This window comes from Melospiza georgiana, chromosome 1 (assembly GCF_028018845.1).
Source record: "Melospiza georgiana isolate bMelGeo1 chromosome 1, bMelGeo1.pri, whole genome shotgun sequence".
NCBI classification, from domain to species: domain Eukaryota; kingdom Metazoa; phylum Chordata; class Aves; order Passeriformes; family Passerellidae; genus Melospiza; species Melospiza georgiana.
In genome coordinates this window covers 112175440-112197790 of record NC_080430.1, presented here as the reverse complement: position 1 = coordinate 112197790, position 22351 = coordinate 112175440, and the positions used below count along the sequence as shown (strand labels likewise).

The following is a 22351-nucleotide window of genomic DNA, read 5'->3' as shown; positions in this document are numbered from 1 at the left end:
AGAACAAAGGCATTAGAAGCAGATGAGAGGAATACTGTTCACTGCAAGAAACACAACACTTTCTCACACTGGCAGATATAGAATCATAGAAATTGTTGGAAAAGATCATTGAGTCCAACACTAAACCATGTCCCTAAGTGCCACATCTATAAAAGGGATAGTAGTAAGCATAGCAAGTGCTAATGAACAGTCAGACAGGTCTTCTTCCTCCTGAGCTCATATTTCTGCACATGAGGGCAGCCTGCTCCTGTGCCTTTGGTATTTCCCTCCTGAAGAATGTCCAGCCTTTCTGGATTCCTTTACCCTTCAGGACTGCCTCCCAAGAGATGCTATCCACCAGTCTCCTGAACAGGCCAAAGCCTGTCCTCTGGAATTCAAGGTGTTAGTCCTGCTAGTACCTCCCCTTACTTCTCCAAAAACTGAAACTATAATTTTGTGATTGTTATGCCCAAGATGGCCTCCAGCCATCACAGCACACACCAGTCCTTCTCTGTTCACAAACAGGTCCAGCTGGGCATTTTCCCCAACTGGCTCAATCACCAGCTCTCTCAGGGAGTTTTCTTCTACATTTCCCAGGAACCTCCTAGACTGTCTCCTCCTTGCTGTGTTGTATTTCCATCAGACATCTGGTATATCTAAGGCCCCCAGGAGAACAACACATAGTGATAGTGAGACTCCTCCCATATGCCCTTAGAATATTTTATCTGCCTCTTCATCCTGTTTGGGTGGTCTATAACAGACTCCCACCATCACATTGCCTTGCTGGCCTTTCCCCTCATTCTTACCCAAAACCACTCAGCTGAATCACCACCATCATCAAGCTCTAGTTGTTCCTGTTGCACAATGGCTTCCAGCTCCTCTTGTTTGTTGACAACAAGTTTGACTAAATTAACAAGAAGAGCTGTTTTGTTTATCCATTTATCTATTTATTTATTTTTCATTTTTTAATTTCTGTTCTCCAGAAAATGTGGTTGATTTTTAGGCTAGCTGTAAGCAGAAGTGCTCATTCAAGCAAGATCCAATGAAACACTTAAATGAAATGCAAAAATCCATTTTGCTAAACAGTGCAGATTTGGGGATTTACTTATTTATTCATAATCTATTACTCTAGTAATTTTGAGAATCTTGGGCTTCTAATTTGGGGCACTTGATATCATGAAAGTGAAACTTATGGTTAAGTAATTCAGATTTCTGAAGTTCTTTTCACTTAATCTGTAAAATCAGAAACTTTGGCAACTTAAATTGGATGTGGTGTTCATATAAAATGCATTTCTTAAATGCCAGAGATACAGTGAACTGGATAAGGATACTATGCTGGAAAAAGCCATAATTGGTGCTGGTTTTATTGACTGAATCGACGTACTGTGTATTTCACTTAAGGCTAGAGTGTCTATAAATTAAATAGCCTCAGGCCTGTGCCTTAGAGACAGGACCTGGGTTTGTATGCTGCAAGTTGGGTGAAAGACAGCCTTGGAAAGGGTTTCCCTCTGGTATAGAGTAATATACATGTAAATATGTGAAGGGAAAAGACAACTTTTCTATATACTGTAGATTCAGTGACTGGAATACTAATATCCCTGTGTGAAGCCTTCACTTGCTGTGACAGCCTAATGAGCCACTGACAGTGGCTGTCTGCTTGTCCTGAGTGAATGTCCTGCATTATGTTGTTTGTGTTGTACTGCAGGATGCTGAAGTGTGGTTGTCTGACTGCTGTCCCCTCGGGAGGCTCAGGAAGAGATGTACTGGATCTCCCAGGAGGCTATCCTCAGAAATAGTTTTCCACCTAAATAAATACCATCTCCTGGGGATCTTCTAGGATAGTAACCAGTGCATGACTGCCAATATCTTTTCATACTGTGAAATTTTAAGGCCTTAACTGTAGAATCAATAACATGAAGATACAGTTAGGATGCATCCTCTTTTTGGTATATTATAGTTTACTGACTGAACAGTTTTGGTTTCCTACCTGTTTGCACATGTAACTTCAGTTTTTTATACATTCCATACTGTTTTGGAATAAGCTTTCTTAAGGATTTATCCTTATTTACCATACAAAAGCTGAGATCATCTGTGATGTGTTCTTTGACATTTCTCAGAGGTGTATGCTAAACAGAGGAGGGAAGAGTTTAAAGAGTTTAAATTTTGCTGTATTCCTGTGTAGGATTTCTTAGCTGGAAATATATATCTGTGTATCCTGACAGTCTGTAGTGTGGGTCCAGTTCACCAGAGCCACTGATGTGAACTTTAAAAACAGCTTGTATGTTCTTCTGCAGAAGAATTTGATAGCTTTTTATGGAAGAGTAGCAGATTTGGACTTCTCAATCTACAGCTTGTTAATCTTTTATACATAAATTGATCTCATATTTGTACACTTAGGGAGAAATGTTAGCTAGAATTTTCTCTGCTTCTTAAAACTCTGCTTAAACACTGCAAAAAAGTTGCATAAAGAATATGAATCCATTATCATGTTACATTCTGTGTGCTTCCTTGAACTTAATTGCATTATTGCACCTTGAAAACTTATGTTACAAAACAAATACTATCACAAAATGCTCTAGGCCTAGAGAAGACATTATGAAGATGTGTAAAAGAAAGAGTTGTGAAATTAAGAGACATTAAATAAACTCCTGGACATTTCATTTTAGGGAAAAGTATGCCTGAGGGAGTGGTATGGCAGAGGTTTGTACAGTTGCAAGTGGTGTGTAGTGGTAAATATGGTGTTATTATATACTGTTTCTCATACTGTAAAAATTGGGTCACAATAAAATGATCAAGCAGTGAGATCATAAAAATCTAAAAAAGGCATTTTTGCACACAGGCAATCGCTAAGTTGAGGTATTAGTGTCATTAAATGTTCAGAAGCAAGAAAACCTGAAGTAGACATAGTCTTAGAGCATAGATCACCTGATGGCTATTCAATATATTTTTTAAAAAATTCTCTTGGAGAAGATGATAAAGCATTGATTCCTGAAAGCTGAAAGGATGTAGTAGGGGAGAAATCATTGTATTTTGCCATTTGTACGGTCTTCTGCCCAACATCTGCTTAAAATTGAGATATTTGGCCAGATGAATCTTTGCTTGACCCACTGTGATTATTTGTGCTTGATTTTAGATTTCCAGACATCACATCTAGATGTCAAATACTTGATGGAATACACTGCATAGTATCAAGGAAACAAAGTCCTGCAGATAAAATAAGTGATGGGATTCCCTTCACCTAGCAGAGCATCAGACAGACTGTAGCAAAACAGGAAGAAAAGGTTCAGTTGCACACTGTATTGCAAACTTGCTGTTTGATTTTTGGTCTACGTTGTCCTAATTATCCTCATGAACCAACATAAACACTGAGTGCGACCTAAATCTTTGTTGTCATCAGTGAAGTGGAATTCTTTACTGAAAAGCATCTGATTATTGTGTGCTAACATGCTCAATTCAACCATCCTGAGGCTTTTTAGAGTCTGTTACTGCTGACAATTTGCAACTTTTTTTTTAATGAAGAGTATGTTATTAGATGCACCAGTAGTTACACTGGTGAAATAAATGTACCTCTGTAAAAAATTACCTTTGTTGGTGTGCTAGAAAAAAATGGCTTAACAGCAAAAGTAGCATTATGGAAGTGACTAGTGTGCAATCCCTGCTCTGGTCATGAGAAGGGGAGATGCAGATTCAGGAATTTGAAGGGTTTGCATTTCTTTCCTAGTAATGTTTGCCCTGGTCAGATTTCTTGATTTTTTGGCTTGGTTCTTGTCTGGATAATGGAAGGGATAATATTGCTTTAAATCTATGTATTTCCTCTCTTGTCCTGCTTGATCCAGCAGTAACCTTCTAGGTCAGGGGTTTTATGGGAACTCGCATGTATGGGTACATTGCTGCTGTAATGGTGACCTGATGCAAGCAGGAGTGTGTAAGTCCTAATGCAGACACCTGTACATATATATTAAGCTGAAATAAAAAAAAAAAAAAAAAACAACCCAGACTAACCAAACAAAAGAAAAACTACTTGAGGACAAAGAATAGGCAGCTCCTTGGCTCTTCATTTCAGTCCCTTTTATTCTCGGTTTATTTCCCCTCTTGTATACTGCTGACACCCTGACTTTCTTTTCCTTAACCTTTCTCAGATGGCAAGAGCAATCTCTCTAAAACAAAAGGCCTGTCTCTGTTTGGTGATGCTCATTAAAAGAAAAAGTAAACTGTGAGGGGTCATTGCCTGGACTGCATGTGCCTGCCTCCCCCAAACAGGCACTGAAGCGCTTAGGCGTGCTCCTCAGGGGTTGCACTGTGCTGCAGCTGGAGCTGCTTGTGCCCAGCCTCGTCCCCCTCTTTGTGCAGAGAGTGACACACTCCTGCATGCCTGGGAGGCAGAGCTCAGTGGAGACGCAGGTGTTGCAGGCAGCCCTGCAAATGTGCCTGCTGGCAATGTCAAACCAGTGTACCAGCTCTGCAAAAGCAAGCCAGAAGAACACATCCAGCCTTCTCATGAGGAACCAGCACCCCAGGGCACTGGCGTTAGACAGTGATTCTCTGTGTATCCATGACCTTTTAGTGATTTGGTGGCAGGAAATGTGAACAAAAATAAAAAAAAAAAAAAAAAAAAAAGAAAATCAAAGGGACTTTGTTACTGAAAATCTGTAAGTCTGAGATGCAGGAGGAAAATGTTGCCATTCTCATTTTGATATAATCAAAGCCTTTATGTAACGTGAACGTTGGTGGGGAGCAGTCTCCCTGAATCGTGTTTACTGGTGGGAGTTTCAGAACTGATGCGTGGGTGGGAGCTAACAATAGCCCCCCCCACATCCCTCTGCTGCACTGCATGGATGGGACCAGGCTGGCAGCAATAGGCATTGAAATTACCCTCATCTCTTTGGTCTTGCATAGGGGACATTAGGCTGGTTGGGGTTTCTGTTTTAGAGGATACACTGTGGATGTGATATCCCATTCCCGCTCCCATTCCTCCTCCATGGTGAGTACTCTTAGGTCAGTTTTATGGCACTAGCCCCCCTCTGACCCCATTAGATATTCCTTAACATTGACATCTATCTGTGAGCATTAGCTGGCAGATGGAGTAAGCAGAGATTTTGGCCCAGGTAATGCTCTCATGTCTCAACTTCATTTGTTTGTCTTTCTTATCTGCAGTGCCTAAGTGGTTTGCTTCAGGGTAGATGTCCTTGAAATATTTTCTTCATATCATTCTTTGAGTCTAATGCCAGCTGTTCTGAACCAGTCAACTGCCTTCTCTTCTGGTGATGTAAGATAACAATTTAAATGAGAATTACATGATTCTCCTCTAGAAATTAGTTTAGCTGTTGCATCTCTCAGGTCCAAAGAATTATTCTTTCTATACCTGCTGATGAAACTTAACAGCACTTTGGAACAAGATGGAAAAATCAAGGGGAAGTAGTTTTCTTCATACTCTTCCTCATGTCCATTTGAAATGTTATTGCTTCATCATCTCACAGAAGTCTTCCAGAGCTGCACCTCATAGCCAAGCAAAGAACCAATGCAGGTATTTGGATACAGATCAGCTGTGCTTAAAAGGTTGTATCTGATAGTTTGTGAACTATCTGTTTTACAGCTTGCACTTTCTTTACCTTATTTTCTTCTTCAGTTGTCATTCAGCAGCCATGGGATAACATGAGTAAATTTCTTTCAAATACCTGATGTCCACTGAACCAGAATGAAAATGTGAATTTTCAATTCTTTCCCCATATTGGGTATTCCTTTAGTATGATGCTGTGTCAAGCCAGAGCTGGATAGCATATCCTTCTTGCTTTATAGACAAGCAAAGAAATAGAGCATAAGCTGCTTCACTTTCAATCTTGATCTTCATGATCTTTTACCAAGTATTTATCCTTAGATTTTAGAAGATAAATAACTGGGAGGCTTTTTGTCACTTTTCTGAGCCACTAACTTTTTGTATTACCTGATCTTGATTTCTCTGTGTGTCTGTCATAAATGGCGACTCCTTGAGAAACATCATCAGCAAATAAGGTTTATGTAAACTTTGTTATTTACCGCGATCTTTAAGACAGAAATTATTTAAAATGTTTTCTCCTCCTCTGAATTCATAATTAATATAGTGGCAGAACAAGAGGAAATGGCTTTCAACTGAAAAAGGGTACATTTGATTAGATATTAGGAAAAAATTATTTCCTGCCAGGGTGGTGAGGCACTGGAACAGGTTGTTCCAGAGATGCTGCAGATGCCCCATCTCTGGAAGTGTTTAAGGCCTCAGGTTGGAGGTGGCTTTGGCTTCAGCTGCCTGATCTAGTGGAAGGCATCACTGCTCATGGCAGAGGGGTTAGAATTAGAGGATTTTTAATGTTCCTTCCAAGCCAGACTCTTCTGTGATTCTGTGAAAGCCATTCAGGGAGCTTTAAATAGAATATCTGCCTGGCATGACTGGGAAAAGGGCATTTTTGGTCTTTCCAAATTGTTTGTTTACAGAAACTTCAGTCATCTCATTATATGTTTTTGCATCCATTTCCAACTTTTTTTATGTCAGTGTCTTTCTCCTCAACAGTAAACTAAATTGATATATATGGGAAAAGAAGCTGTACATTTCTAAGAAGACCAAGTATTAAATAATTGGAAACCAGACTTCCTGTTACATTGAAAACAGACATAAACACATTTAAACACAGAAATGCACAGGGGGTCATCCATAGTACCATAGTGACATGATTTGGAGTAATAAGAAGGAAATTTGATGCAGCTTCTAAAATTAATTTCATTTGAAACCATGAGCACTACAAAAAGCATTTATCATACTGATAATTTCCCATAATGTCATAAATATGAGCAATGAAGCAGAAGTTGCTTCAATAAAGCTAATCTAGATTAGGTTTTCCTTTCTTAACTAAAGGTAGTATTTGAATTTCTTTAATGCTCAAACAATAAAAGCTTAGATTTCCTGGATTCCTAAAATCAGGTGAAAAAGTCAGACTGTAGTGTGTGTCACAGAGATGCTGCTTTCTGAGTGAAGAGATGAATACTGAAAGAATAAAGCAATAAATACCCTGGAAGTTTGGGGTTTTTTTGTCTGAAAACTACTGCATGATACTTTGCCCATTTGTATAGCTTATGCACAAAGGCACGAGCTTGTAAAATGCAATTCCTAATAATAAACAGAAATCAATTAGCTTCTTTAATAGTGTTAAATATAAATATAAGAAACTGAGAACAATAGAATATCTCAAGAATATCTCTTTTAAAGAGACGCATAAGAATCATCAAGTCCAACTCCTTGAACTGTCAGAACTCACAGAACTGTCTAAACCTAAATCATATCACTGAGAGTGTCATCCAGACACTCCTTGAACTCTGGCATGTTTTGTGCTATAAATTGAAAGGTATACTTCAACTCTGTATAACAGCAAGAACACTGAGCTTGCAAAACACGAGTTTGCTTTTTTATCTCAGAGGGTTGAACATTTCCATTTATCCAAATTTACATGGTCCTAAATGCAACCTTTTTGTGATAGTACCCAAATTGTATTTAATTTAAATATTTTAAGTACACATGCCTTGAATTTCCTAACTGGGAATGTTGAATTTAAGGCTCACACTTACATTTTAGGTAGACAAAAAAATTATCTGACCTTCAAACCATCTTGCTTTGAAATGGAAGATAGTAGATGTGAATCTTGCAATGCTGCAGCTGGTATCCAGGGTACTGCAGATGAAAAAAATCAGAGATCTTCACTTGAAACATTGGTACAAAACTGCCCTGAAGAACAGGGCTTCTCTGCAAGAGCACAGTAACACAATGTACTCTGTCTGACATTTCTTCATGGAAAGGATTTTCAAACATTGGAATGAACTGTCCAGAAAGGTGGTGGAGTCACTGTCTCTGGAGGTGTTCAAGAAATGACTGCATTGTCACCTTGTGACAAGGTGTTGATTGGTCAAAGTTGGACCCAATGATTTAGAGATCTTTTTCAGGCTAATTGATTCCAGGATTCTGTGACAATGGAGCTGGATGGTGGGAGGGTAAGTCAGGGAAACATGCTGGTTTCTCGGCTGTTTTAATGACCTGGAAAGGCCCAGGGTGGCCTTGGGCAGCCCGCGCTCCAAAGGACGAGAAGAGGCTTCAGGTTTTTTCTCAGTCTCCAGTGTTTATTAGTTGTTTATCTAAAAGATTTTCTCTCGGCCCGACAGAGGTCTGCACAGCAGCCAGCCATGAGCACACTGAGAGCCCCCGGGGCGGTCACCTATCTTTATACTCAAAATTACGTATACAATATTTATCAATTTTCCCCAATACCTTTTGCCCTTATTGACCTGTGCACTTTTAGTAATAACCAATCCCAAAGTGCCAACATCACCACAGAAGATGGAGGCGAAGAAGAAGGACAGGACGCGCCCCAATTTCTCCATCTTACTTCTTTAGACCCCCCTGTACAGAAATCTTAAACCCTGTGTTTCACACTCTAATTAACTTATCCCTTCACCATTTACCCCAGTGAAATCCTCCCATCCTCATACAGGTGTCGTCTCCTGTGTAGGATCAAAGTCCAGCCACCAGACACTTCTGGCAACATTCCAGGACTCCCGAGCCCCCCAAGGGTGGTCTCGGTCACTCTGCACATCAGTCCTGAGGTGCTGAGATCCCACAGAAACACACTCCCTTTCTTCTCCATCCTGCCTGTGGCTGTTGGCTTGTGTCAACGTTGGGAGAGTGCATCTGTTGTTTTCCTCTTGCAGGAGAGTGCTAAGGGCTTATTGCTGGAAATATAATGTATTTCAAAGTCAGTGTTTTTTTCTATATATCCTCTTTTTGAATAAGAATGTCCATCAGAGAGAAGTATGGTGAAATCTTTTATTGTTGCTCTTGCTCACCAGAGACTACTGCCAGAAAGTAGTCAATGTAACTCACAGAATCACAGAATAAGTGAATTTGGAAGGCACCTCTGGAGATTTCTCAGTTCAGTCTTGCTGTCTGTTTAGAAAAGTTATGAAATTCAGTTTTTAAACTATATAAGCAACAAACATTTGAAAGAGCACTTTTATCTTTTCTAGGCCTCTCCACAACTCCCAATCTGATAAACTAATCTAACTAATCTTAAAGATCTAGAGAAAAGAACATCCTACTGAGACATCTGACTTCATCTTGCATTTATGATTTCAGTGTATAAATGATTTAATGTCATTCAGTGTTGTCCATGTCTCACAATAGGGTGGCTTTATCCCTTCAGCAAGTACTTCTACATTTGCACTATGGTCATAAAATGCAAAGCATTTGCTTAAGGAGATAAAATTATATCACAATTTTAAAATTACAGGCTGTTTTAGTTTTTCTGTATAAGTTCCTTTGGCTATTAGAATGAAATCACGGCACTCTTTATCATTTTGCATATTAAAAAAAGCCTGTCTTCTGAAAAGTGTCATTACTTCCAAAATAATGTGATTCAAAGGTCATGAACACTTACTGTGATGATACCTACTCCTATCTGTAAACCTTGAGTAAAGTCGGTGAACTCAGAGGAACTACAGGGAGGGGGAAAAGAAGTGTGAGAGGTGCTGGAAATGTGTCCCAATTGCCTAAATGATCCAGTGGTAAACTTATAGGTGGGAAGTGCTTAATTGTATGACACATTTAAAAAAACCCACAAACCAGATTGTGTTTATTAAGAACAATTTTGTTACAGTCTTGAGGCAAAGAAGAAAAACCATCTTTTTCATTTATGAATTCAGGTGTATGCAGGTGATTAGCTCTCTGATTAGCCATTAGTTCTGTGCTTAGAAGTTGAAGTCTGTGTTTGCTGTCAGGAGTTGGTGGCACAGCTTGCGCTGGGTGTAGGCTGCTGCTTGATGTGTCCCTGCACAAGGACTGAAGGTCACTCTGTTCCATATGACCAATTCAGCTGACAAAAGCAGGATCACAGTTCCCAAGGTATATTTTAAAAGAAAAGGGAAAGGGTAGGGAATTAGGTGATTTAAACCCCCAAATTGCAGGTTTCATCCCGTAAAGTACTGGGCACTGTTGCTCAATTTCAGCAAGTCTTAAATGTGCTTAAGCCTTTTGTTCAAGGCTCAGCATTTAGCACTGTTTAATCTCAAATGAATAGTTCTTAAAAAGCAGAGTGATATTTTCTTTCATCCACAGATTTCAAAGGATTCTGTGAGCAGCTATGTATAAAAATTATATTATAAAATTGAGAATTCAATTATGATTTCACAGTTAAGCATAATAAAGAAAAAGACAGGAAATCAAAACAAAAGCCTTCGCTTTCTCATGTCCACCTTTCTTGTTGAATCTCTATATAGTTTTATTTTTATTTTCTTGTCTTTTTTCTTGTTTATTTTCAATGTGAAATCCTCAGACTCCTCATTTGAGGTCAAAGCTGCGAACTTATGCAGAAACACAGGACAAGATGTGTTCTCTGACCTTCCACATCTTGTTTTTAAGCTGTGAGTGAGCTATTGGGAGGAAAAGGGGCTGTTGTGCATTCACCACTCATCCTCTTACAAGCAAAAGGGTAAACAAAGAGCAAAATTCAGACTCCAGTCTTGATAAAGGTAGATTTTACCTTTGAAAAAGCTGGGAGAGACCTAAGAGATTGGTGGGGGCATTTTCTGCTAAGGGCCTAGAGCTGGTTATTCCACTCAAGCCGTAGAAATGTGCTGCTCTGCTTCTGGGGTGTTACACTTAAGTGTTGTTTCTTAGTTAGAATAGACCACTTACATACATGTCCTCAGCTTTCATTTTTTCTTATCCCCTGTGGCATGTTCCATCTGGGTTCACTAAAACAGTTGCCTTTTCCTGGATATACCCAGGGATATATGGATACAATAAGAATACCTGTAAGCTCTTGGGTGTTCCAGGAGATCTCCAAATTTACCTCATTTAAATTCCTTTTGTTACTTCACATCTATGTAAGACCATGTGTTCCTGCTGAGAGAATGATTTGGATATTCATCTGAAATAAAACAAGAACTTTTTGCTAGAAATGAAAAGAATGTGGTCAGGAATAGTGTGGGCCAAATTTAGTAACTGGGTGTTACTTGTTTAGGGTGCCAGCGGGGGAATCCATTCCCTATCCAACAACTAAATGAACATAATACTTATGTTTTGTACCTGGCTGAAAGACTGAATTTCCAGGAACACAGGATACAGTATTGTTAAGCGGAAGATCTGCACATGAACACTGAGAAATGAATGATTGCATTCTAAGGGCAATATTTACTGGTTTCTACAGTCATAGCTTGTGAAACAAAAAGGAAACAGAACCTTACTTTCATTAACCATAATAGTAGTTTAGCTATTTTCACAGCATTAATCTTGCTGTTAACTGTTCTTTTTAGATTGTGAGGAGACAGCATGTGACAGGAAAAATCTATAACATCATTCAACATCTGATTATATGCCCCTTTCCCTCAAAACCAATTTGCATACCTACAAATATCAGTGTTTCCCACTGGAATTGAAGGTGTAAAATATTGTCTTTCAAGCTGAAAGTTATTTAAGCAAAGATTTTTCAGTATTTGGGAATTCTGGCTGGATGATTTCAAAAGCAAAACCATATGTCGCTTACATGGTTTGGCATTTCTCCAGTTGGATAGCACTTGAGTGGAAAAGTAGAAAAAAAAGTAAAACCTAACACTAATTAGATGATAATAAATACAGGTGCTATACTGTGTGGTGTAATTCATCTTCATAGCAAGCTGTGGGATGAGTCAGAGCCAGCAGATTCTGAGGGATACTGTTGTGTGTATATATATATTCCTGACACATGGTAAAATCCAAATTAAGGTTAAACTTTAAAGGGGTTGTGTAACACTGAGATACTTTCCAAGGTTATGGAGGTGTGATATTGCATGGCCTTGGAAAAGGAATTGTATGGTAGTTTTTTGGTCGGGTTTTGTCAGAGGGCTTCTCATTGTAAATGCAATCAGTGTAGTACCAGGATTTGATGATCATTGAGAGATCCTCGCCCAGGCTTCCACATGCCCCAATCCTCCCAGACGTCCCAAAAATTTCTTTAAACATTCCAGTCATCAAGGTGCCTCCCCAACATGGAACCTTCTCTCTCCAGCCAAATTCTTGGCCTTATGTGTTTTGCCAAGATGAAGTTAGTTGTGACTGACCTGCCAACTGTCCTGTATAATGTGCTGTTGAGGGAAAGCTGCTCCACATCTTCCCATTGTTTCATCCACCCCCATCTTCCCTGCCTACAGGAATTCTGGATAAATGCAACCCCTGGGCTCCTTCTCTTTCTTGTGTCAGAGACCTTTATGGAGGTTCTTTTCTTCTCAAATTTCCAGAGGAAGAAATGGACGCAGATTGTGTGTATTTGGCTCATCCACAGCCAAATCTTTTGTACTTGGATAGGTTAAGCTTTTACATGTACCGAGGGGACTGGTGTTGCCTGATGATGGGGTGTTCAGTGTGTGGCCACACATGTTACATGCTCAAAAGGGAAGGACAAAGGAGGCAGGATTCCATCCTGGGCAAATGAATGGCTTACAAACATGATCAGAAACTGAAAATTCTCGGTTGCTGTGGCTTTAAGGTGTAAGCTCACTGAGACATGCTTGTTTCTGAAATAACAGGAGAAGACACTGCCATGATCCAGCCCCCAGGAATTTACCACAATAATGTGCTGTCTGATTTTGCAAGAGAAATTAAAACACAAAGAAAAATGCTCTGCATGAAAATTTGATTGAGCAATTAAAAATGTGTAAATAATTGAAATGCAGGAGCTTAAAAAGCTTTCCATTATTCTCATTGAGAAAAAAAATCTTTAAAGTGTAGGATTCAGACATTATTCTGGGGCTGAAAATAGCTGATATTTACAGTATAGATTACTCAATTTTCTTTTGCCTGATGAACGGGGCTCCCAGAGCTTATTGTGGCTGTTGTGTGGTTTGTATGAGACACGTGGCTGCTGTGCCTTGCTTTTCTCGGTGCCCCCTCCCCCACAAGCAGAACCCTTTGAGCTCCAAACACAGATGTTACACTGTGCTCTTTGTCTGCATGTGTGTGCATGAGCATGTGTGTGTGTGAGCATCAAAACGTGCCTAATATGCTGGAAAACTGAAGCTGAAGCACAGGACTGGGCTTGTGACTGTATTACAGTGAGATGTTAGTCTGAACAAGAGTAGGACTAATGTGTATGAAAGAGCGGTGGTTTAAAAGCAGCCACGCTTAAATCAGCAATTTAATGTATAGGAGGAATGGCAGTTTCATTAAATAATGCTATGATCTCTCAACCATATTCTTAACTAGTAATCTCCCCACAGCAAAATACATAGCTAATCAACCTCCTAGCCTGTCAGTAAACTTGCAAGGGAATTAAATCCTGGAGGAAGGAGCCCGTAGCCCCGGAGGAAGGCTGAGTGCATGTTTCACTGTCGTCTTTTCAGCTCATCTCAGTGGTCCCACTGCTAGAATGTGCTCTGTTGTCATGGCAACCCCATCTCCTGCTTCCTACAGGAAAGATTAGCTTGTACTGTGCACTGGAGAGAATTTAGGGGAAGTCAAGCTAATCCCTGGGTGCACTGCAAGAGAAAGGTTGGACCTCGCCTGAGGGATGCTGTATCTGCAATGATAGAATTGGCCTGCCACAGACACTGGTATTTAAGTTGAAGAGCAGAATTCACAGTAAGTGTCAGATCCTCCAGAGAGGAATATTGAATGAGGTTTTCTAAGTCTTGGTAAAGACTGTCCCATGCCAGCAGTGGAATGACAGCAGGAGGCTGTGTGTGGAATACCAATATGTTTCACCCGTTCAGGTGGTATTTCAAATATAGATTCAAAGCCTCAGTTCCCTGGAAGCTAGGTGATAAAATTTTAAAACATCATTGTGAGATGCGCACATAGAAACCTGAAGCGTGTCTCATTTGGTGCATAAAGCTGAACAAGTGATGAGAAGAGTGCCTTACAAATTGTGTGTGCACTGTGCAGGGTGCTTAAGAATTCCTGGCTGCTGAAAAATAAGTGGGAAAGCATGAGGAAACTGCTCTGTGTGTGCTGCAAACTCAACTGCAAAAGTGCTGAACTATCAAATTAAGCATAAAAAATTACAACTCCTGATGCAGGCTTGTTTTTTCTTCATATAATAACCCAAACATTGAGCTTTTTAAAGGTGTAGTCAAAATAGGAGCTTTTCTTTGAGGAAAACTCATTTTAATGTAGCTGAATTATGGTGCTGTGTGACGTGATGTAGTGTGTAAAATTTGTGTTTGTTTTCTTGTTGGTAGAATTAAACAGAGGATATTCTAGGTTTTCCATTTCTGGTTATTTTAATGTTCTGCCTTTCTTTTATATGATCCTGCATTTCACTTTAATAGATGCTCAGGATTCCCAGTTTTAAACCAGACTGTTTGCAGCAAGATTTTAACTGTCTGCTTTTTATTACTGTCAGCTTTTCCTAGACTAATTTTTCCACCAGTTTATAGATTCAACCTATGTATTCTTGCATTTTTCTTATGCATGTCTTTTCTAGTTTTAATCAAAAATGCCTCTGTATAATTATTTAATGGTTATTTTCTACATAGCTATACCCTCGAACTTATATCTATTATGCATATGTGTTTTACATGTATGAAATGTATGCATGCTTGTGTGTTTTTGCAATACATACAAGCATATACATATGCAGACAAGTGGAGTCTTTGTTTTAAGGAGGCCCATGAGTAATTAATGATAATATAACACTGAGGAAGTTAAAGACCTATTTTCACCTTGCAAGATAGGTATTTCCCTCCTATCTCAAAAGCTTAATGCTGAGAAATTGAGAAATCCTAGTAAACACACTCTCAGTCTGCTTAAAGAAACAGCACATGCTTTATTTCTCTGTATGTCTATAGAGCTAAAAGCAGAATTATCTTGCTGATATGATAAAAGAGCACTGTGTTACCTTTCCAGAGTTTTGGGTCCATGGCATGGGTAGTTAAGGGATAGTGGTTGTTTTTCTCCCTCCCAGGACAGCTCAGAAAGAGTCACACGTAAGCTGCAGATTGGTTAGCACAAGAACAGTCTTCTCTTCAAACTTCTTGTTTTGGGCTGTTTTACCAAATAGTGAGAACACTGATAATCAAAGAAACTGTGTCTTCTTTGCAGTTAACAGCCTCAGTTGCCAGTGTACATCTATTATGGAAGACTATAAAATAAACACAAAGGGTATGGAAGCTTTAAGTCGTCCTTTAGGCTGACCCTTGAATGTGTGATGGACATATGGGTGATAGGGACTCCACAGAAATGTCAAGCAAAGTGGGGATCAGGGAAAGAGCAAATTCATCAAATAAGTGCTTTTTTATTGAAATTATTTCTTGATATGTGTCAAATTAAATCAGTGATTAAAAAGTCCCTTCTGTGATAAAAAACACACTGGGAAAGATTTCCCAGAGGTTTCATTGTATATTTCCCCCATCTCTGTGAGAATGTCTTTGTGGCTGTTTATAGCCTTTAAAATTACTGAGATTGTTAAATGCACAGCTTTTCTACCTTGTGTGTCATTTTATTAAATTAATTAACTGGAAAGTTGGATTATTTTTTGTTTTTGTCTTAAGGTGTTGATTTGTTTCCTTTTCTTTTTCTCCAGCACTTAACTTGTACTAAATGGAGTAACGTTGGCTGGTCAGACATTATCTTATTCTGCTTTCTACAAAGTGCGTGATTTTAGGAATCTAGTCCAAGTTTTACCAGGGGCTTTCACAAAGGGACTTGAATTTCTTATCTGCATTTCTAGACAAGAGTAAACAGGACTTGCTGCATGTGAGGAAATGCAGTGAGCTTCAAAGCATGCATCCAAACTCATAGCCTGTGTTCCCACTCTCTTCCAGGGAAAGGGCTGGAATGGTCCTTGTAGCAGTGGGATTGTATTACACACAGGCAGGTACAGTTGGTAGAGGCTGCTCACACTCAGGAGTCCAGGCCACCAAACTTTAGGAAATTCCTGTATAAACTCTGTATCAGTTAAATAAACTGAAATTCCTTGAGTTACCAGAAACTAAAAAGCAAAGTTGACTCTATTTGCTGTATACAAAAATGCCAGAGTTTCTAAACTTTTAAAAAGACCAGAACTTGTGTGTTCTTTCAGGGCTTCTCTTTGGCACTCTCTCATTCTGAGAGCTGCTGGCTTCCCTACAGCAGTGGGTGAGTGTCCTCTACCCAAGCTTTTCTCTTCATTCCTTTCCTGCCCATCATTCCCACTCCCAACAGGTATTACACTCTTCCTGAACTGCCTTCTCCTTGTTGCACTGTGTCCCAGTGTTCAGACTGTCTGCTGGCCAGATGTTTAACTGGCTAACATGATGCTTTCTGATGTGTCTTTGCCATACATAAAAGTAAGTAGGATGATTTAATGTATATACTGATTCATCAGAATAAGGTTTTGAGTTATGGCACCAAACAGAAAAATATTGTCAATAATGTGTCACTCTATTTCCTTGAAACATTTCTCACTATTGCAAAAATAGCCCCCAAAACTTGTACAGCACAGCATCTGCCTACAGCCCCCATTTGGAATTAATGACTAAGAATTTGTTTGTCTTTCAATGCAATTCTCATCCAGGGAAAAATAGATAAAATGCTCAGCACTTACTGGGTGGTACACTGGTCCTTGCAGAACCTGGCTGTCTTTTAGCATCCACAAGTATAAAGCCTTTATTCTGTCCCAGAAGGGCTCTTGCTGCTGATATTCTCATTAAATCAATAGCAGAAATCACACTTCTATACTATATATAGACTTCATATGCAACGTCTGTGTGTCTCTACATATCAGAGATTTATCTTAAAAATTTTAATAAGAAATCAGCAATAGTGATCATATTTTTCTTGGTTGCAAGGCATCTTATTTCCTGAGGCATCTCTGCCTCTTTCTATCCTTATTTCCTTTAAAATGTGTATATATATATATATATATATATATATAATATATATATATATTTATATAAATAATGTTTCCAAAGACACTGTAAATGGTCACTTTGATGCTAGCAGAAGTGGACTTCAATGAAAGAAGTGTACCTTCACTTAAAACACTTATTTTAAATCTATTGAGGTTTTTTTATGTCTTTAAAATGAATTCAAATATTTTGATCATTTTTTAAATTTAAAAATATCTGAAATATTTAAAAATATCTTTTGAGGTAAAAGTTTCTCCTAATTTGAAACAGTAATAGCCATCCACATGGGAATATTTTGAATATTTTAAACCTCCTTTGTCTTCCTTTTCCCTTCAAAAGAAAACCTCTGAAGGCACTGATTGTATGTAAATTTGCATGAATTTGATGGACTAAATTATTTCTCAGGCTGCACCTGCTGGGTCCTGTTGATCCTAGTGAAATTAAGATCATGTGCATTCAAAGGTAGATTTTAGCCCAGTGTGTGATGTTCTTCTGGCCAGCTTTCTAGCAGTAAATTAAAAAGTGCTTTCTCAGTGCTGTGCTGCTGGCTCTGTGGCTTACTGCAGAGTAGGTCCTTTATATTAGCTGAAGAGCTAAGCAAAACAGCAATGCTAATTTTTAAAAGGGTCAAACACAAAGGGAGGGAAATCAAGAATTCCTGGGCAAGTTCTCTTTCCTAACAGTAGTTGAGATTCTACATGCAGTGTATTGGCAGCACTAATACTGAAAGGAGTGTGATTGTTTTTGTTGCAGCTCCATTATTCTAGTTTTTTATGCTTTCATCCATAGTAATCTGAATATTTTTGTCTTTTCCAGAGGTTGTTTATCAGGTCATGACAGCAGGTGGCTGTTAGGAAGATGAGAGAAACGCATACATCTTCAACAGCAATGCTACATTTTTTTTTGTTTTTTTAGATTCCAAATATCAAAATATCAATATCAATAATGCCAAAATGTCAGTTGCAGTAGAAAGTTACATACAGTAGGAATCCAGTATTCCTGTTGTTCTGTTGCCAGAAGAGTCCACTGGAAGTTTTTACAGGGGATGGGAGGATGAATGTGTGTACAGGTTATGAGTGATCAATCTTTTCACATGTATTGTGTTTTATTTTATCTTTGCAAAATCACTCTTGAAAATAGATTATTATCTGGATCCCTTTAATGGTCTCTCTGTAGGTGAATAATGGGTAATTTTGAATTTGTCATTTCTCTAGTTGTTATGATTGAAATTGTTTTCTGAAACACGCTGAGGAGAAGACAAGTGCTGAATGTGTGGGTTGATGGCAACCACTGATTGCACCTGTGATTTGTGAAAGCCTCCAGTCAGCAGCAAACTAAATGGGATCTGATCAAAACTATCATTTGGATATTCAAGTCCTAGACCAAGAGTGCTGTGATTTTCACTAATGTCCTTCCATTCTGCTCTTTACTACTATGTAAACTACTGAAGATTGTTTTTAATGGCTTCTATTGTTGTTACCACCTGATGCACAAACAGATTCAGTCCTTTTTACTGTCTGCAAATGTGCTGTCAGTGTATGTTCATGTCTGACACAAAAGCTCAGACTCGAATCCCTGTATTTTATCTTCAATTCCTGCATTAGCAGCTGTGGTCTTGAGTTTTGCAGGGACTCCTGGTGTAGAAATTTCCAGAAATTACAGATTGCAGTGCTGAGGTTAAGAATAAATATTTATTGGGAAAACAGGCCACTTGAGAATTGGAAGATGACATCTACATAAAAGGGGCTTAGTGTCAGTGATTTCCAGTGGTTTTCACCCCATTATTCAACTGGTTTTGGCATTTTTTGGAAAATATTTCAAACCAGAGCTGTCCCAGGTGTTCTTCAACAACAGAAGATAATGTTGAAATTAAAGCAGTTCTGAGAAAATTTTCATCTTCAAAGGCTTCTTGAGTGAGGCTAAAAGGTTTTGGACCAATATTTCAAAAGCTTCCAAGAGCAGTTTTCCTAGGGTGACATTGACTGACAGGATCAGGAACTAGAAAATCTGTATTTATCTGTTTGCATAAGGAGGGATGCCAAGAATATCTCTCAGGTACTGTACTAAATGCTTCTGTACTGGAGCCACTATATCTGTCACAGGGTAATAAAGTCAGGGACAGTCTTTTAGAAAGGCTGTGCTTTGAGTCCTTCAAAATGTTTTTATTCACATTTTGCAGAATCAAAGTTGATAACTGTTTCTTTGCTCAGACAGGTGAAATTTAAGTACCTGAACTGGCATAGATTTTGATCTGTGTTAATGGTTTTCTGTATGCTGGAGCCCATCACACTAACTTAATCAGGGGTGGTAAAGTCATGCTTCCTCCAGATTGTTTTGTAATTTGGGGACCAAGGAAATATCTAGCTCTGAAGTTTCTGATGATTCCTACATACAGAATGTGAAACAGTCTCAGAAAGCTGCCCTACCTGGATCACCAGGTGCCATAAGCATCAAATCAAATTTCTGTTTGAAGTGCAATTAATAGATTTGATTGTGGTGTTTACCATTCTCCCTTAGGTTGTTGGCTTTTTTGTTGTTATTGCATTGGTTGTATTATTTCTTCTGATGGCCTCTGTTTGCAATTGCAGAAGAGGAAAAACCTGCTTGTCTTCTGTGAAAGAGAACACACAAGGCATTCCATTCTTTTGAGTGTTGGTCCTAATGTTTGCTCTTACATTGGATATAAAAAATAAAGCACCCCCTCCCAAGACTGTAATACTTATAAGGAATAACATTCTATTCATGATCACGGTTGAAATTGTGTGTTTCAGCATAAGTAGCTTTTCTGCTCTATCCAGTGGTAAAAACTTTCCACCCAGAAGAAATAAGGTTAATCTATTCTCACACCCACCTTCAGATCCATGTTCTGCTTCTAAAAGTTTTTAACTTAGCTTTTAAAAAAACCCAGTTCTCTCAGAAATGGTTTGTAATTGTTATTTAGGAAGGAAGGTGATCAGTTTATGAAGGGGATGTTAGGAATTGCAAACTAATGATCCTGGATTTGAAAGAATTTTTCAGGATTCTGTTGTCTTGAGGGGCATTTGCAATTTATTAAGCAGAAAAAAGATTATTAGAAGTGTTGTTCATTATCATAATTGTTTTCTTGCAAGCACTATATTTTCTAAGTTTTCTGGAAGCTTGGGAACAGGTCTGCCATACAGCTGTTTGTCATACATCTGTTTCTGTTTCTAATGTGCATTTCAATTAGATTAAAGTAGCTATACAATGCTGATCCTTTCAAAATATACAGTACTCCATGGACCAAATAATCTTGTTTACAGAGTGTAAAGGGAAAAAATATTATAGATCAGATTTTGAAATATCTTCATCTTCACTTTTCTATTTAAAATAACACCAAGGATATCTGTGAGTGCTCTTACTTCAGGCTTCCCCTTCCTCTCCAAGCTATCTTTGCCACAGAGAAAATAATCTGTGGACAGAATTCTTGGTTTACCAGGAGCAGCCTGCTGGTTTCCACACACAGATCTGTTAGGCCAGCTCAATGGCCCCTTTTCACAATTCCATGCTGCCCTTTATTCTCAGTCAGTCCCATATCATAAGGAGGCCAAGAAGGTATTACAGCTGGACTCTGTGGTAAGATTTTATTCTTTCCCTTTTTAGTGCTCTGACATTTAACAACAATTTGTACATGAATTGTGTTGAAATTTGAGTGAGAATAGGACTGATTTGGTGATATTAAAGCATTCTTAAATGCCATTGGCAATGGTACCTTATCAGTAGTGTAAAGCACAGGAAAAGCACATGCAACAATTATGCTGTGTGGACTGTGCTGTTGCTGAATTTTCCTGGCCTAACAGAAGCCCTTAAGTGAATTAGAATAATGGAATAATTATTTTACTTCCTAAGAAATCTCACCAGTCTTCAAAGAATAGCAAAACAGCTCATGGTTTCTCTCTGAAGGGTGGAATTCTGTTTGCCCTATTTTCTGGCCTTCTTGAGTAATCTGGTTTTGAGTTTAGCTCTGTGATGTTTCATTAAGGGCAAACTGACTGCCTTTAATGAGAACAAAATTTTTGAAAGTTGCTAAATAGTATTAAGTTCAAGAACCTGGAGTACTTTTGTCGTCATTAGCTTACCAGAAAGGAAGTGTAAATTGACAGCCTTCATGCAAAAGTTTTCAGTTTTTAATCTTTCATTTCCAGTGCTGTTCATTACACACTCTCATACTTGCTCTGTTCCCCACCCAAGCAGAGTCCAGTGCATAGCACTGGGAGGGAAAGTTTGAAACAAGAGATGCATTGCTTAGTCAGATGGCTTGGCAGTAAACATTTCAAGTCCACAGCTCTGGTGAGGATTAGCAGTAGATATGCCAGAACTATCTGTTAGATCCTTTGTGAAGTTTCTGAGCTCTGAATCATAGTTCCTTGGCCTGACAGGAGTGTTGTGACAACTTACCATCTAGTAAAACCTTTTTTTTCTTTTTTTTTTTTTTTTTTTGTGTTCATATACCTCTTATTCTAGTCCCCTTTTAGCCAATGTATAACCAAATTCTCATCTATATTTTGGGAATTGTGAATAAAGTTACTGACTTGGATGAAAAGAAATGGTTGATTCTTTGGTTTTTTTTTGTTTTTTTTTTTTTTTTTTTTTCCTGAAAATAGTTTCTGCAAACAGAAAGGCATGTTTTAATTTTTTTCAGTCACATTGGAAATCAACATCTGTAGGATTATGAGGCAATTGAGATTTAAAAGTGATGACTTTAATGAAGGTAGAAGACACCTTCCTGTGGTGTTAATACCTCATGGGAGATCTGCTATCTTCTCACATTGTAGACTTTTGGGGATAGAGTTTGCAAATCTGCCATTTTTCAACCCAAGTTATATTACATATTTCAGGATTCTCCTAAGTTCATACAGTTCTGTAGTAGGAAGAAACATAAACTGTTCTAAACTTCCAAGCAGATTCTAATGTCTTAATTTTGATAATGCCTATACATCTCACTTGGCAGTTTTGACATTTACTACTTGAAACAGATTTTTCAGATCACAGGGAGGTCTATCATCAGCACTGCTTTTTTTTCTGCCTTATAATTGTAGTCAGCATGCTGGAGAGGCTCTAAATAGGCTCTATCCTTTACCTCAGTGGCAGTATTTTTGTGTTCAGGCGGCATTGCTGACTTTTTTAGCACTGCTGACTCTCACCACCTTTTGCATTCTTTTGGACTGGCACTTAAGCACTGGAGGTGCTGAATTTTTTTTAACTTACACTTGATGCAGTAAAAAATGCAATAGGAAAGGCATAATGGGTATAACCATTCAAAAATGGTTGCTTGCCAGATGAAGAAAGACCAAGGTTTTTATCAAGTGCTGTCCTGTGTGACCAGAATAGTGTTTTCATTTAATCAGCGAGGAGACCACTTACTGTTGTTACCCATGGCACACTCAAAGCAGGAAACAGTAATGTACATGCTGCCATGGGCACTTATAAGCATTTTAAAGTGGCAGAATCAAAAGCAAGCAGAATTGAAATGGGACATGTA

The 22351-nt window shown here is 38.6% G+C and overlaps 1 protein-coding gene across 4 annotated transcripts in view; it reads left to right on the top strand.

The window, feature by feature from the left end:
* The window catches only part of NOL4 (nucleolar protein 4), a 187597-nt gene that overhangs the window by 74651 nt on the left and 90595 nt on the right, over window positions 1-22351 (top strand). The window contains exon 1 of one of the 4 annotated variants that reach the window (XM_058023004.1): window positions 13514-13603. The exons of the other annotated variants lie outside the window; for them this stretch is intronic. The gene's annotated coding sequence lies outside the window, so the exon portion shown is untranslated. Of the gene's footprint in view, window positions 1-13513; window positions 13604-22351 lie in introns of those variants that run through there. 4 annotated transcript variants of the gene reach the window in all.